At 40.3% G+C, this 16,424-nt stretch overlaps 1 long non-coding RNA gene across 1 annotated transcript; it reads right to left on the bottom strand.

Moving 5' to 3' along the window:
* Positions 1-7,944: 7,944 nt before the first annotated feature.
* On the bottom strand, positions 7,945-11,285 carry LOC139024181 (uncharacterized). The gene is made up of 2 exons (XR_011475470.1): positions 10,376-11,285; positions 7,945-8,660 (listed from the first exon to the last, which is right to left on the bottom strand). It is a non-coding gene; the product is annotated as an uncharacterized lncRNA (long non-coding RNA).
* Positions 11,286-16,424: the final 5,139 nt, after the last annotated feature.

Raw genomic sequence — 16,424 nt, 5'->3', positions numbered from 1 at the left:
GAGTCACAGAGGGCTAAAAAGAGGAGGGGAGGAGAAGAAGTGGGAGAGAGAGAGAGAGAGAGAGAGAGAATACAGCCCCTTCACAAATCTTATCGCATCTGCTCTGGCTCTTCTCTGTCTTTCATTTTCACATTTTCACATTCCTTTTGTTCAAGAGAAAATCATATCCACACGTCACATCTTTTTATTATTCATTTGGAGCATTACGTTCAACACAGCAAACCTAACGCACTGCAACATTTTCCTCACAATAAGTGCGTTGTCTCCTTTTGTTCTGAAATATAAATGTATAAGTCAAACCAGTTCATCTTCGCTAAGGAAAAAACGAATGCTCACCAAGCTCCCCAAAACACCTGGAGCAGAATACTCAGGTATTGTTTCATTTGAAATATTTTTTATATTGCTAAATTCTACAGAAACAAAAGAGTGTAATTCCTAGTAATGATAGATAACACTTGTTTTATTATAAAATGGTCCAAGGAGACTTTGCGTGGATTTTCTACTGGATCTTAAATGAGAACGAAGAAACGCATTGCTCTTCAATGACGATGCAGGCAAGAGATTCCTCAAATTTGAAAAACAAGGATATTGGCACATTTTGGATTTCCCTCTGAGGTACAAGATTCAAACGTGTTCTTTCAATTAGTTAGAATTTCAGTGTGGTTAATGTTAAAGACAATTTAAACATATTATCTTAGCTGTGTAACTATTCGTAAAGTCATATTGTACATAGGCCTACACTGTGTTGCAATCAAGAGGCCTATTGTAGTTTTGATTATGAAAAATGTATGTGTGCGATGCATATTGCTGAGAGCAATGTGTTTTAATTATTAATTCATTAACTAAAGTTCTTACTGACATATATTTCATGTAACATTTCATATTTTCGTGTTTCATTTATTTAACAGTAGAAAGGTAAGCTAGCGCCATTCAAAGAGCAGTTAAGCGTACTTGTTAGACGTGACTCATCCGCCACCTTTCGGTGACTTTGGGAATTTCCTCTTGTGCTTCTCGCTTATGAAACACAGTAAGTAGACATAATTTGAAACACAGAGAGGCAAGACATGGTTTGAGGTAGACAAATTAGCTGATGCCGTTTTGAATTAAACTCCAAGCTACAAAAACAACGCAATTCAATAGACTAAATAAATAATAGTTACAATTTGTCAGCCTAAAAAGCTTACAGTAACATGATGAAAACTTACACCATGACCTCATCTGGTCTCATTGAATGTGGCTTAACATGTTTTTTSGTTCACTGTGCTAATTAGTGTTCTAAATGTGGCCAGATATGGCTATGGAGATAACTATAATAATAGGATGCAACTAATTTGATAATTTACAACTCTTGAATATGTCAATTAATTTATAATTGATTAACTGTTGATTACATGGATACATATTTTTTTCTGTGAGTGGTCAACTGAAGAAAGTGCAGATTATTGGCTCTTGGTCTTCCGGTGCTCATAACCAGGCAACTGCCTGCATAATGAGAGAGATTGTGTCAGTCCAACTGGTTGGGGTAAGGCAGCAGCATACATCACATTTGCATATCCTGAGCTACTTTGATGCATCATGAAATGCAAGTCTAGCCTATTAATATTTGAAAAGGAGAGGGCATGAAAATCAACATTTTTGTTACATTAAATTAACACGTGTTCTTCTCCTGTTCTGCATGGTTAATTAGAGAACACTATTCTGTCAGAGGATATGAGGGGGTTGCCATGTAATTTGTTGGGTTAGCACCAGAGCCATTCAACAACACGTTACATACATGTCAGCTTCATGTCGGAGTTTAGCTTCATGTCGGAGTTTAGCTTCATGTCGGAGTTTAGCTTCATGTCGGAGTTTAGCTTCATGTCGGAGTTTAGCTTCATGGCAGTTTCTTTTTAAATCATACATGATTACAGAGGCTCCTGAAAAGGTGTGGAAGCCTCCTCCACATGATATCATCCAGGAAACAAATGACACTGCAACGGAAGTTGAGAAAAAAGGGTTTCAATTCAGATCAGTGATAGAATAATTTATTCAAAGAAATGTGCACAGACAATGGATATGATTTTCACATACTGTCAGAGTCAAAATGGCCTGTCCCTTTGTAGTAAAGCAATAGACGAAAAGGAAACCCGGACCATAAGGTCTAAACTGTAACCTTTTGAACAATAAACACCGCCTCACTACCTTCAAAAATATGTGAGATCAATAAAATGACAAAGCAAAGGATGGTGTGCATTGCAGAGGAGCCATAAAGAACATAACATAACAAACTGCAACATATTATGTGGCAGGAAACAAGAAGGGATCAATTAATTGTTGGTGGTTGGAAAACCAATTCATTATGACGTTTTGTGTTGATGGCAAGACTTTAGAAACATTTTAATTATAGATAATAGCTTCATGGGAGGGACATGTGTGCAACATATTTGACTATAATGCTCTGCACTGAACATAGGCCCTTTTCAAGTTGAGGTCTTGATCCTTTGGGAGCTGTCAACAAGATAGCCATTCCTTTACTGAGATAAAACCCTAACAGGTTGAAGTTGACAATGGTAAACATTGTCTGAGGATATTCATTTTAAAGTGTGTCAAAGTATTCCCTGTAATTCTTGGTCAAAGTTAATTGCAAGTTTAAGGTATGTAGTATTTGACATCCTGGCTACTGACTGCACTCAACTGTGTTAGTCTTCAGATAATTGTCAATTGATTGTCAAATAAATTATTCTACAAAATACACAATCATTTAAAAAACATTGTTACAACTTGCCAGCAGAATGTTTGTAAAAAATATATTTAAAAAAATGTAGTCACCTGGAATGTGTAAATAGGGGTTATTTTCTCATAATGATTTATTTAGGTAAGCATTTTTCTGCATAAGTTGAGTGTTCACAAGCCTTCCTTTATATTCAGTGCTAACAGGCCCAGTTACTTTCCATGGGTCAAATGTATTCTCAAGGTTGATAATTAAGCAATAAGGCCCGAGGAGGTGTGGTATATTGGCCATATACCACAAACCCCCGAGGTGCCTTATTGCTATTATAAACTGGTTTCCAACACGAATAGAAAGGTAAACAAGTATTTTTGCTTCATATCCATGGTATATTGTCTGACACTGTATACACACGGCTGAAGTGCTGTTTCAGCCAATCAGAATCCAGGACCAAAACTACCCGGGTTTATAATGTTCAATAAGGTTTCATAATCATGTTGTAGGCCTACATACAGTTAGCTCTTAAGATAATATCACACCGTAGCTATACAGCAAAAATAAGACAAATTGATACATGTATCAATGTTATTTGACTTGGCACATACTAAATAGGGTACTGCTAATTTATTTGACTCCAGATGCCAAAAGAGAAAGGTCAGAAAGGTCAAATCAATTCCCATATTTCCAGAGCAGTATGATGACTAGTCTGTAAACTGGCATTATTGATGGAGGTTGGGTGGGTGGGTCCTCTATTGCTTTCACAAACTGACACACTCAATGAACGCTCCACAATCTGGACATGAACCAGGCATAAAGGCCCGACATCCACCACACTTCATTATTAATGAATGCCAAGTTATGTAATTAACTCAAACAAAATTAGCATACATGCAAATCCTCCTTCTCCCAATTGGACATGTAAAGTGGGACACTCTGTTCTCATTAGCTGACCCAAATCTCTTACTTGTAACTCCAAATTTCRTCAAAGTTTAGTCAGGATCTAATATTTCCTTTTAGGTTAACAGAGAATGACTAATTAATCATTTTTAAATAAGGGAATCTACATGCTTTGTCTAATTACATAATGATAAGGACATCATATTTCTATATGGAACTACTTAATTACCAATTCATTACTATCTGCACAAACTCCACTAATGCGTATTGCTAGCTCAGGGGTGGGGCTTGAAGAGGGTTGAAAAATGTGTGAGATTCTTCCATGTTAGCAGAGTGTCTTCCGTCAGTGATCAGCAGAGTGAAAATGTAGCTTGTTGCCCCTCACATAAAAAGGTRCACTAAAAGTCAAAGGCTTACAATACCTGAACAAACACATACACACTCCATGACTGAACAATTAACTGCTGCAGATCAAATGGTGGAATGAGATRTCAACTATGGCATGATATGAAAAGTTGGAAAACAGAGCCCTTTACACACAAGCAGTAACCAATACCTTAGCCCATTCAATTTTTAAAACATTGGGAAATGTTCAGTCTTTATGGTGAGGGTGTGTTCTCATCATCATCTTCATAATGCTTGCTTTGTAGAGGATTAAAAGGGCCTGAAGATGGCACGCATCTGCACAACACATACTCTATACAACCCAAAGTGAGAGAGTGAAGGTGAGCCTTATTAAAACTACTCATCCAATGTTCATTTGTACCAATAACCAACACTGCAAAACATTTCAGCACGGTGCAGGTTTTTTCTTTMGTGCTTGCAGACAGAGTTGTGCCTTAATTTGAAGTGAAATGTGTTGCTAAGAGGCAGACAAAGTTTGAGCTGCTGCTGGATCAAAGAGGAAGCCCAAGGGCATCTGCTTCATTCATGTACACAAAAAGCCCAATTCATTGTAGGTATTGTAAATGCAAACCGTTTAAGGAACATGAGAGCAATTCATTGTTTTCTTTAACACAGCATTTTTTGAACATTCATACTCAATCATTTATAGGGTAGAACAACTGTGTTTACATAAACCTGTTATCATATACAGTATTTACAGCGCCTTCAGAAGTATTCGTGCCCCATGACTTATTCCACATTTTGTTTTGTTACAGCCTGAATTCAAAATGGATTAACATTAAAAAAATCTCACCCATCTACACACATTACCCCATAATGACAATGTGAAAACATATTTTTATAAATGTTTGAACATTTATTGAAAATGAAATACAGATATATCTCATTTACATACGTATTCACACCCCTGAGTCAATACTTTGTAGAAGCACTCTTTCTGGGTAAGTCTTTAAGGTCTTTCCACACATAGATTGTGCAACATTTACCCATTATTCTTTTCAAATTCTTCAAGCTCTGTCAAATTGGTGATTGATCATTGCTAGAAAAACATTTTCAGGTCTTGCCATAGATTTTCAAGTAGATTTCAGTCAAAACTGTAACTCGGCCACTCAGGAACATTCACTGTCTTCTTGGTAAGAAACTCCAATGTAGATTTGTCCTTGTGTTTTAGGTTATTGTCCTGCTGGAAGGTGAATCCATCTCCCAGTGTCTGGTGGAAAGCAGACTAAATCAGGTTTTCTGCTAGGATTTTGCCTGTGCTTAGCTCCATTCTGTATCTTTGTAGTAACTGGGTGTATTGAAACACCATCCAAAGTGTAATTCATAACTACACCATCCTCAAAGGGATAATTAATGTCATTTTTTCTCTCCCGCATCTACAAATAGGTGCCCTTCTTTGCGAGGCGTTGGAAGACCTCCCTGGACTTTGTGGTTGAATCTGTGTTTGAAATTCACTGCTTGACTGAGGGACCTTACAGATAATTGTATGTGTGGGGTACAGAGATAAGGTATTCATTCAAAAATCATGTTAAACACTGTTATGGCACACAGAGTGAGTCCATGCAACTTATTATGTGACATGTTAAGCACATTTTTACTCCTGCAATCATTTAGGCTTGCCATAACAAAGTGGTTGAATACTTATTGACTCAAGACATTTCAGCTTTTCATTTTTTATTAATTTGTAAAAATGTCTAAAAACATAATTCCACTTTTACATTATAGGCCAGTGACAACAAATCTCAATTGAATCCATTTTAAATTCAGGCTGTAACACAACAAAATGTGGAACAAGTCTAGGGGCGTTTATACTTTCTGAACAAAGTGTATATGTCTACCCTGAAAGAAAGGCTGTGCTGAAGCACAAGTACATTGTTTTAACCATCGAATAAGTTGTATAGCAATAAACTGAGCGAGAATGAGACAATGWARATACTAATAAATATCAGTCTTAAAAAGTTACMGGTRTATTTMATTKTTTTCATWMWATGTAGGCATYTACAGTGTGTTGGGAGAGAATATTKAATAKTTRTTAACTGTTCAATAATTGAACACCAGCCCATCCCTTATTAAAGCATCTATATTGATCTTGAGATGATAAAAGAGCATAAAAGACCATTTTAGAATCAAAGRACCTTTTGTGTTGGATCCTTTGGTTCAGCTCACYTACAATCAGAGTCCAGTCAGGATTCTTATGGTGTCTAATAGAGACACTGACTGGYCTTTCACTACTAGASCATCCTCCCTGCACACGCCAGCCTTCTAGTGGTCATGGAATATTGTGAATMACACAAAAAMTCAAGCTTAAATACCCAGGGCCATGCCCTWWATTGAAACGAGCTATACCTGGGACTGGCAAGGGTTAACATGGGGCATGTTTACCAACAAACAGTTCCACCCTGTTACAATCATGTGGGAAGAGAAACCTTCACTGTTTTTCAAAGTTGTTTACTCTGGATTTCATATCAAGTTCTCAAATCATTTATTGTTTCAAAATAACAAAAGGTTGTCTCCCCCCAAGTGCTCAGCTACGGGTTTTTGGAGTCATCTGGGAAAGTCAGGAATTCCTTTTTCTATTCATGTACGTTTGAAAACCTCTTCCAAGAGTCAGTGAGGAACATTTTGTAAAGGATTAATGTGTGAGGCCTTGATTACGTTGAACAGAACAAGACAGAATTAGCATAATATGCTCTATTTCATTCTCTTTGAAGTCCAGAGCATAGCATAACAAATGTATATGAACCAGCAGCCAAACGTCAATAAATGGAAATGCCACAATCCTCAGTGGATGGTCTTGGGTGAATTTCTGCAGGAGGAGGAAAAAAACAGCCCATTTATTGCAAAATAAGCAGAATAGCGGATGTGATGGGTCTTATACCCACCAGGGCTAGCAGGCACTCTGGGGCCCACACGCCCACTCCTCGAGATGGCATGGAGAGAGAGGAGATGTGGCAGCTCCCACTGTGGAGCTCTGGGAGGTGCATCCCCTCTCACAGGTGTTTTCAAAGAGTACCACGATGCAGACAAGGGTATGTAACTACTCTCCAATTAAAGATAAAGATCTCACAAGGGAGGTGAGAGCAGTTTACTGGTCCACCAGACAAAGGAGCCTAGCCTATAAGCAAGATAGCAGAATATGCTATACGAATATGTTGAACTGTAGAATTATGTATAGGACTGACAGAACATTTGCAATTGGTTCTAGTCATGACTTTTATATAGCTGACCTTCCATTTACAGAACATGTGAAAAAGTAACTTGCAAAAAGCTTAGAATCATAATTCCATCATCTTTGATTCATAAGTTCAATGCCATGTTCGTCTCAAGAGGTTTCTTTTACAAAGTAAAAGATATTTCATTTAAATATATAAAGTCTATGCTTCAGATACGCCAATGTTATTACTACCCACCTTCCCAGTTGAAAATGTAGACACAGAATAAAAAATACCCTTTAAGAAAGAGAAGCTTTGAACTAAAGAAACATTTCAAGGTTTTTTGTACGGAAAGTTTACCTCATTTGGTTTGAGCCTGTAAAGTTGGATTCCCTTCTCAGATAATAGAATGAAATGTAACAGGTCAAAGCAATCAATAAGGATGTTCAAAGAGAATCCTTGGAGCTGTGATGAGGCTACATGTTGTACTTTTTGGTCAGCATGAAGAGAAGGTTATCAGAACTGGCACAAGATAAAGGGTTTTGAAGATTCCGACASAGTCAACCATATTATTCAACTGTCATCCACAGAGTAGTACAATTATTAAACTGACGCGATAARATATGATTTCAAWTCAATACTGTACAATAGGCTATAAGACCTAAGAGTTTTGGGGGTTCACATTCTCTGAATACCTCAGTATACCGTTATCATTTTAAAACGGTTATTACGACTACTGCATGAGTCTGTTGTCTGAAGACAAAACATTTGATGAGGCAAACGTCATGTTAATATCTTTAATATTTACATTTTTAATAATTATCATTGTGCAACCTGCCCAAGCCGTCCAGAAAATATTATYTTCAATGTTATTRTCCTCCCAATGTTGTAAGCAAAAATAAAATCKATTTGGCAAGCCAATAAGAGACTGGCAGTGCTAGATACAAACACAAATTACATTTCAAGTGATTTGGTGTAAGAATATCYTCTGAGTTTTGACAAAAATACAATCAACATGACACATGTTCAGTACCTTATCATGTTCATATCGACCTTCCAGTTGGTGAATACTCTCATTAACTTTTTAGAAAAAATACAAGTTCCCTTCAAATTCAGATCACACTACATTCTCACCTTGAAAATATCTCTTTCAGTTCTTTACTATGATACAGTATAATGCTAAAAGTGCAATAACATGTATAAAACATTTTCTATTATGGGATTAACATCTGTCAGACACTTCCAAAGTTAATATGCACAGCAGCTTTCACGGCAGACATACATTTTRTTAAGAAAATAGTTACTTAATTTTAGCTACTAAAAATGCATCAGCGAGTAAGTCCTGCTGCGTGCTACTGAGGGCAGGTTAAATGTTCACTAACACTCATCTACTGTATTACAGTGTAACTGTCACAACCAGACAAAGTCTTTCTTTCTTCAAGAATTCAGGTTGTATTGTCATCATGGAACAGCACCTCAGTGTCCAGAAAGCGCTTTGGCTGAGGGAAAATCAACAAAAAACATCAAGTTAGTTTTGGAAGACTATTAGAAATTCTAGAACACCAAGCAGAATGGAAGAATGGGAGGAAATGAAGAATACATTCTTAGCTGGGATTCAATCAAACAGTATTAGCAGGACTTTAGGCTAGTAAAATAGAAATATATATATATATATATATATATTTATATTAATCAAATACCATGGTCTTACTGAATACCAAAGTACAGTACTGTACATGGGTAAAGGTTATTAACCTAAACGCATCGCAGCCACAATGTAGATGATGCAGCAGATCTCACCACAACATAAAKTGCATCATACAACACACCAGATCTTTAAAAGGGAATATTAGTCTCATAGGAAACCATGAGAAAACCACCTTTTTTGAAACCAAGAAAGACAAAACCCCAAAAACCCAAGCCACCATACACCTCATATGGAATTAATGGATCATTGTACCTTACTACATGGTGAACTGGTAAACATTCTCTGCTCTCTGTCTTTCTGTACAGCATGTCACATAGTGGAAGAATTTTGTGTCATTTTTTCCCTCATAAACTCAACTCACATCACAACAAACTTGAAGCAACTGAATGAAATGCTACAGTGTCCTGTTAAACCAAGCGGTGAAAACAACAAAGTCATACAACAACATCATACTGTGTGTGAGACTGATTCAGTGAACACAGTGTGTTTCTTTTAGAACACATACAGGAGGTGTATCTTTAGGTATCCTTTAGAAACAAACATAGCTGTCGTTTACTCTATAACAATTTCCTTTCCAGATATATATGTATGTAAGTGCAGATTGTAGGCTTGGCTGTGCATACTGAACCATCTCCAAACATATTGTCTGCATCTCAAARAGCATCCTATTCACTACATAGGCCCTATGGGTCCTGGTCAAAAGTAGTGCACTATATAGGGAATAAGGTGTCATTTGGGCATTTCCAAATGTCCACACATCATAACCTCTGACCCCGACCCTTTCAGCTGAGCAGCACACATGGATGAGGAAGGAAACAGGACAYMGTTGTTGARAGACACCAAKAAGGTGGAAGACACCAAATATACACAAAGACATGCGCACTGTCCCACACATATTGCAGAGTGCCATGGATAAGGAKGGGGATAGGATTAGTAGTCAAGGATAGCCAACGGATGGTGCATGARTGAGKCAGTACAGTAYAGAGCCTGAGAGTGCCACGGGCCAAAGTTAACTGGACACACYCACAGTATCATGATCAGTCCCAATGTGTTTGCACATTAAAAATAGTGTCACTTTTATTTTTCTCCCTGTTCTACATGTTTTGGTGAATACTGTTAGCAGTCTACAGATGGTGGGATAATTGGTGTTGTGGAATGCAGCTGTGAACACTTGTTCCACTGTCAAGGTGCTGAAGCAAAAGGTGTCTCACTTCTTTGTTAATTACACACAATGCTCACGTAGCTAGTGGCATTTGTTTTGCCCCCTTACCCTGCCCAACACACATTTTAGATAAAGTTACAAAAACAATTTACAGACAATTAGCACATTGAGATTAGCTGGCTGCCTGCAGATGTGTAGGTACGCTGACGGTAATGAGAGGGGTGATCTACTACCTTCAGAATTACAACAGTGCAGTGATCATGCAGACAGAGAGGTGTGAAGCAGCACAATGTTGGAGAGAATTAGTGAAGCCTCAATGCCATTAGCATGCTGTTAGTCCTTACTTTGTTTTCTCTGATTAGACAAACGAGAAGTGAAATCCGTTGCTTAGAGGAGGAGGAGGGGGAGGTGCCTGAGAGACAGGAGGAAGAGGAGGAGGAAGTGGAGGAGGAGGAGGTGGAGGGACGGTGGAGATGTTAGAGTGCAGTGGTACTACTGAGAAGTAGATACAGGGAGAAGAAGAAGAGGAAGACAGAGAGGAAGAGGAGAACAGGATATTAGTCACATTAGGAGCAGCACTGGCAAATCCAAAGGCAGTGTTGTGTTCGAGACCACCTAAAGCGAGACCGATTCAAAACCAAGACTTAGGAGGGGGGCGACCAGAAAAATGTGATTCGAAATCAAGAACATGGTTGTAATTGTGTCAAATCGCAACCAGAATTGTCCAGTATTTCTGTGTTGATATTTCAGAAGAYCATATGGATGGTGTAGACATTCAGAATGGTGACAATATGCTGCTGAGYAAAACAGAGAGACACTCCACTAAGGATCACTTACCCAAACAGGTCTCTAATAGATACAAAGACAAAATATACAGTATGACATCTTCCCCAAGTCTCCCCTTACTAATAGTGAGAGCGCAATGTTCAAACAATGTCCCCCACTCCTCCCTACCAGCAAATCAAGGACATTCTGACGAGGGTGACAAAGTTTGAGGATATTTTTTCAAAAAATGTAAAGGACAGTAATGTTACGAGTAAAGTAGGAAGCCCAGATTTCAATAGGCGATAAGATTTTAATGTGTAATGAAAGGAGTGTATATATTTGGCCTGGCAAAGTGGTTTAATGGGCTGACTGAATGGAAGCTGATTGGTGTCGGCCAGAAATTACAAGTCCTCATTGTCCGAGACAAAGTCAAGACCGAATAAAAACATTTCCGACACAGGGACAATACTGAGACACCCAACATGTGGTCTCGAGACTATCTCAACCCACACAACTGGAACTCTTTGTTCTGCAGTATCCAACACACACAACTGGACGACACACTCCTGCAGTAGATACCAACACAGCCAACTGGACCTTGCTCTGCAGTAAATACCCACACACACACTGGACACACAACTCTGCAGTAATACCAACACACCACAACTGGACACACTCTGCACGTTAAATACCAACACACACAAACTGGAACACACAGCACTGGACACACACTCTATCTTACGTAATGACAATCACACAACTTGGATCACCTCTACTCATAATTCAGTAATTATATTCGTTAACACCTCACTACAACTGGACACACCACTCTACAGTAATGACCAAACACAACACTGGACACATCTCTGCAAGTAATACCAACACAGGTACATACAACTGGACCCACCTCTACCAGTAAATATCCAACGACACACTGGACACACACTCTACAGTAATACAACACAGCACAACTGACTCTCTGCAGTAATACCAACAACACACAACTGGACTACACACTCTGCAGTAATAACCACTACACAACAACTGGATCACACTCTGCAGTTACCAACACACACAACTGGAGCACACACAACTGGACACACCTACTCTAACAGTAAATAACCAACAGACACCAACTGACACACACTCTACAGTAATACCTAAACCACACAACTGGAACACACACTCTAGCCAAGTAATACAACACAACACACCACTGGACACACTTCTCTGCAGTAATACCAACACAACACAATCTGACACACACTCTAAACAGTAATCACCAACCCACACATACCTGAGACACACGAACTCTACAGTAATAACAACACACACGAACTGGACCACAACAACAACTGACACGACCTGCGTAATACCAATCACACACAACTGGACAACACACTCTGTCAGTAATACAACATTACCACACACGCACATATACTGGTTCACTCATCTAGCAGTAATACCACAACACACACAACTGGGACACCACTTGCCGTAATACCACAACACACACAAAAAACAAAAGTCAGTTTGTCCCTACACACTTGACCCACTCTCTACAGTAATACCAACACACACAACTGGACAACTCTCCTTCCTCATCTATCTGTGGATACAAACATGATCTTAGTACTGCACAGTACCAACACGCAACTCACCAACTGGGACACTGAGTAATACCAACACACACAATCTGGAACACACACAAACATGGACACACTCTCTCAGTAATATTCCTCATACTTACATTTCCACAACTGGACACACTACAAACTAAGGACATCATCTACCTGCAGTAAGTTACCGAAGTCACACTTCACACTGGATCTTCTGCAGTAATACAGACAATCACACACCTGTGATCATCACCCACTCTCTCTGCAGTAGTATCCTAATCACCACCACAACTGGAACACACTTTCTGCCAGTAGTCAACTTACACACGAACTTTGGCTTAGACACTCTCTGCAGTAATACCAACACACAACACATCTGGACTACCTAACCTGTCCTGGTACACTACACGTCTCTGAAACTACCTACTCTGTCACCTGTTACACACACATCACTGACCTACCTACCTGTCCTGTCACACACACTGCCCAGGTCTGCGAATCAATAATACTAATGTATCTCATAGAGGCTGGGAGAAACTCATATGACTTGACATGGGAAATACGGAAGAAAAGGACTGGGTGAATGCTCAGTGGCTTTCTTGCAATTTTTGTATTTTACATAGAAAAGGTTTCCAAACTTTCCAAACGTCAAAATTATTATTTTGTAGGAAGGTGTTGATAGAACATACATGAATGTTTCTGAATAACTGGTCTATCGCTTCTCACTACAAACTTCCACAAATACGTTTTAAGTCCCACTCTTCAAACTGAACTTTGGTGGTAGAACTATCTGCCCAATCATGTGTGTTGCATTTCCAATAACTATACTATATGAATTTGAGTACCCTAGTTCCTCTGCTGTGCTCTTTTTTGGTCTCATGGATAGATTCTAAGAGACTGACGTCTTGTGTGTGATGTTCGTGCATGGTCAAGGCCAAACACTTTCAGAAATTATTATCTTTTCAAGTATGTGTCTGACAATCATCAGTCAAATCTAAACAGCAGCGGCATTGTGACATCCTCGTGGATAGCTGGAAGATGGGATAGAAGCAAGATGGTGAGGCCTCGCTTTCAAGAGTGCTTGCGGATGATGGAGAGGTGGAGGGAAAAGGTGCCAAAGCCCGGGCTATCAAGGCGTTCATCTCCTAATAACTCAATATTTATTTGTCTTATATTTAGTGTGGCCTTATGTAGTTATAAAGACAGAGCCCTAATTGCCGCATCCGACAATCCTTTGAGGCAGCGGGGGAGGATTCACTCTCTGATGAGGGCTATTGTTGTGAGGCTGATCAATGGACCCAGTAAAGACTGTGTCTAGCTCTCAACTGCATCCTCCGTAGCTGGTCTCTTCTGACAGGGGTTTTCTTGGAACCCTCATAAACGATCCACCCAGATCACTTTTTCCATCTTTACCTTTTTGCAGCTATGGCAGAGTTCACTCATTGTCCAGTAGCATGCCATCAGTAGCAGCCCTTTACGTATGAGTTGCGTCTCGTCCGGCTTAATTATCGTGCAAGCGCCTGTGGAATGATCATGCGCTCGTAGACAGGTAGCGTTAGTTGGGGCGTGCGTCCGACGTTTTACTCTCGCACCCTCTGCAACCGTGCCGGCGTATGCTGCTCTCCGCTGAAGCTACCTTTCTTAGAACCTATGGTCCTCCGAGTCCACCTCTCATGTGCGTTTTCTATATCTGCTCTCGCTCTTCTCTCTCTTTCTCTTCTCTCGTCTTCTGTCCCATCAAAAGGAAAAAAAAAAACCCTTTTACACCGCCAAACTCCATGCGTTCAGGTGTGGATGGAGCTATATGCACGAGAAGAGCAGGGTCAACACCATTTAATCCCAATCTTTCCAGCCATAAGCAGACATGTCAGAATACATTCACACGAGGCCATCTTGTCAGACCAAATCAACTAATGGCTATTTCAACTCTTTGTAATATAAAAGGGATAGGTGTGTTGGGTTGCACGTTTTCAAATCCCTGAATTGTACAAGCAACTGTCTTTCATGGGTATGATGTAACGTTCAGAATAAACATTTGGCCATTTTAATTGACATCAGGCTACTTGATTAATTGGATTGAAGTGGACATCTTGATCTTGGTGTGGTAGTTTTTACTGTAAACGGTAAATCTTTTCTAGTGGTTACAAGTTTGTGATTGTGTGTCTTGTGTGGCTTTTGGGTCATGGTAGGGAGCTGGCCCTGTCGTTGTAATATTTGATGGACCAGTCTCGAGGCCCCGACATGTTGGGTTGTCTCAGTTCTAGTCCCCTGTGTTTTAGTATTTTGTGAGGCCCTGCTTGACGCGACAATGTTGGTGTCTCGAGTCTTGGTCCTGTGTTGTAGTAATTGAGACCAGTCTTCAGAGACCACCATGTCTGGATGCCTCGCAGTCTTGTACCTGTGTTGAAAGTATTTGGAGGCCATCTGAGAAAGCATGTTTGGTGATCTCAGTCTTGTACCTGTGTTTTCAGTATTTGAGGGCCAGTCCTCAAACCCAATGTTGGGTTGCTCAGTCTAGTCCCTGTGTTTGTGTAGTAATTTGAGTGCCAGTCTCAAGACCGACATGGTTCTGGTGTTCTCAGTCAGTCCCTACTTGGCCTCGTGTTTTAGTTATTTGAGGCCAGTCTCAAGAGCCACATGTTTGGTGTCTCAGTCTTGCGTCCTAGGGTTTTCGTATTTGGCCAGGCCGAGTACCTCGAGAACCATCATGCTGCGGGTGGTCTCAGTCTTGTCCCTCGTACTTGTAGTATTCTGAGGCAAGTCTCCGAGTACCACATGTTGGGTGTCTCAGTCCTTGTTCCTGTGTTGTAGTATTTGAGACCAGTCTGGAGACCGACCTGTTTGGGTGTTCTCAGTCTGTGTCACCTGTGATTGTAGTATTGAGGCAGATCCTCTCTCGAGACCACATGTTGGGTGGCTCAGTCCCTTGTTTCCTGTGTTGTACGTCTGTGTGAGACCAGTTTCTCGAGACCGACGATGTTTGGGTGTCTCAGTCTTGTCCCTAGTGTTGTAGTAGATTTGAGGCAGATCTCGGACCACAGTGTTGGGATGTTCTCAGTTTGGTCCCCTGGTGTTTTATATTGAAGACCAGTCTCGAGACCACATGTTGGGTGTTCTCATGTCTTGTCCCTTGTGTTGTAAGTAGTTTTTCAGAAAGACTAGTTCGAGACCTCATGTTGCGGTGTTTCTCAGTCTTGTCCTCTGTGGTTGTAGTATTTGAACCAAGCGTCTCGATGACGCTACATGTTGGTATTGTCTCGTCTTGGTCCCCGTGTTTTTAGTGGTTTTGCAGCCAGTCCCCCGAGACCAACATGTTGGAGTGTCTCAAGCTTGTCCCTGTGGTTTTTAGTATTTTGAGGCAGTCTCGAGACCTTACATGTTGGGTGTCTGCAGTCTTGTCCCCTGTGTTGTAGTATTTGAGACCCTATTCGAGACCACATGTTTGGGTGTCTCTAGTTGTCCCTGGTGTTGGGTAGGTAATTTTGCAGACTAGTCTCGAAGAACCACATGTTGGGTGTCTCTAGGTCCTTGTCCTCTGTGTTTAGTTTTGCGACCGTCTCCGAGACAACATGTTGGATTCGTCTCCAGTCTTGTCCCCCCTGTGTTTTAGTGTTCTTGAGGGCCCCTCCTCGAGACCACCATGTGGTGTTGTCTCAGGTCTTGAGTCCCTGTGTTGTAGTATTGAGGCCAGTTCGACCGACCATGTTGGGTGTCTCGAGCACATGTTTGGGTGTCTCCGGTCGCTTGTCCCTGTGTTGTTAAGTATTTGAGACTAGTCTCCGAGACCGACATGCATTGGGTGTACTCACAGTCTTGTCCCTGGTGTGTGTCAGTATTTGAGGCCAGTCCTCGCTGACCACAGTTTGGTGTCTCAGTCTTGTCCCTGGATGTTGTAGTATTTGAGGCAGTCTCTGGAGACCCACATGTTAGTTGTCTCAGTAGCTTGTCCCTGTGTTGTAGTATTTGAGGCCCAGTCCTCGCAGACTCTACAATGGTTGGGTTGTCTCGA

This window comes from Salvelinus sp. IW2-2015, unplaced genomic scaffold (assembly GCF_002910315.2).
Source record: "Salvelinus sp. IW2-2015 unplaced genomic scaffold, ASM291031v2 Un_scaffold1137, whole genome shotgun sequence".
Classification (NCBI taxonomy): Eukaryota; Metazoa; Chordata; class Actinopteri; order Salmoniformes; family Salmonidae; genus Salvelinus; species Salvelinus sp. IW2-2015.
The sequence above is the reverse complement of the archived record's forward strand: the minus strand, read 5'-3'. Positions and strand labels throughout refer to the sequence as shown.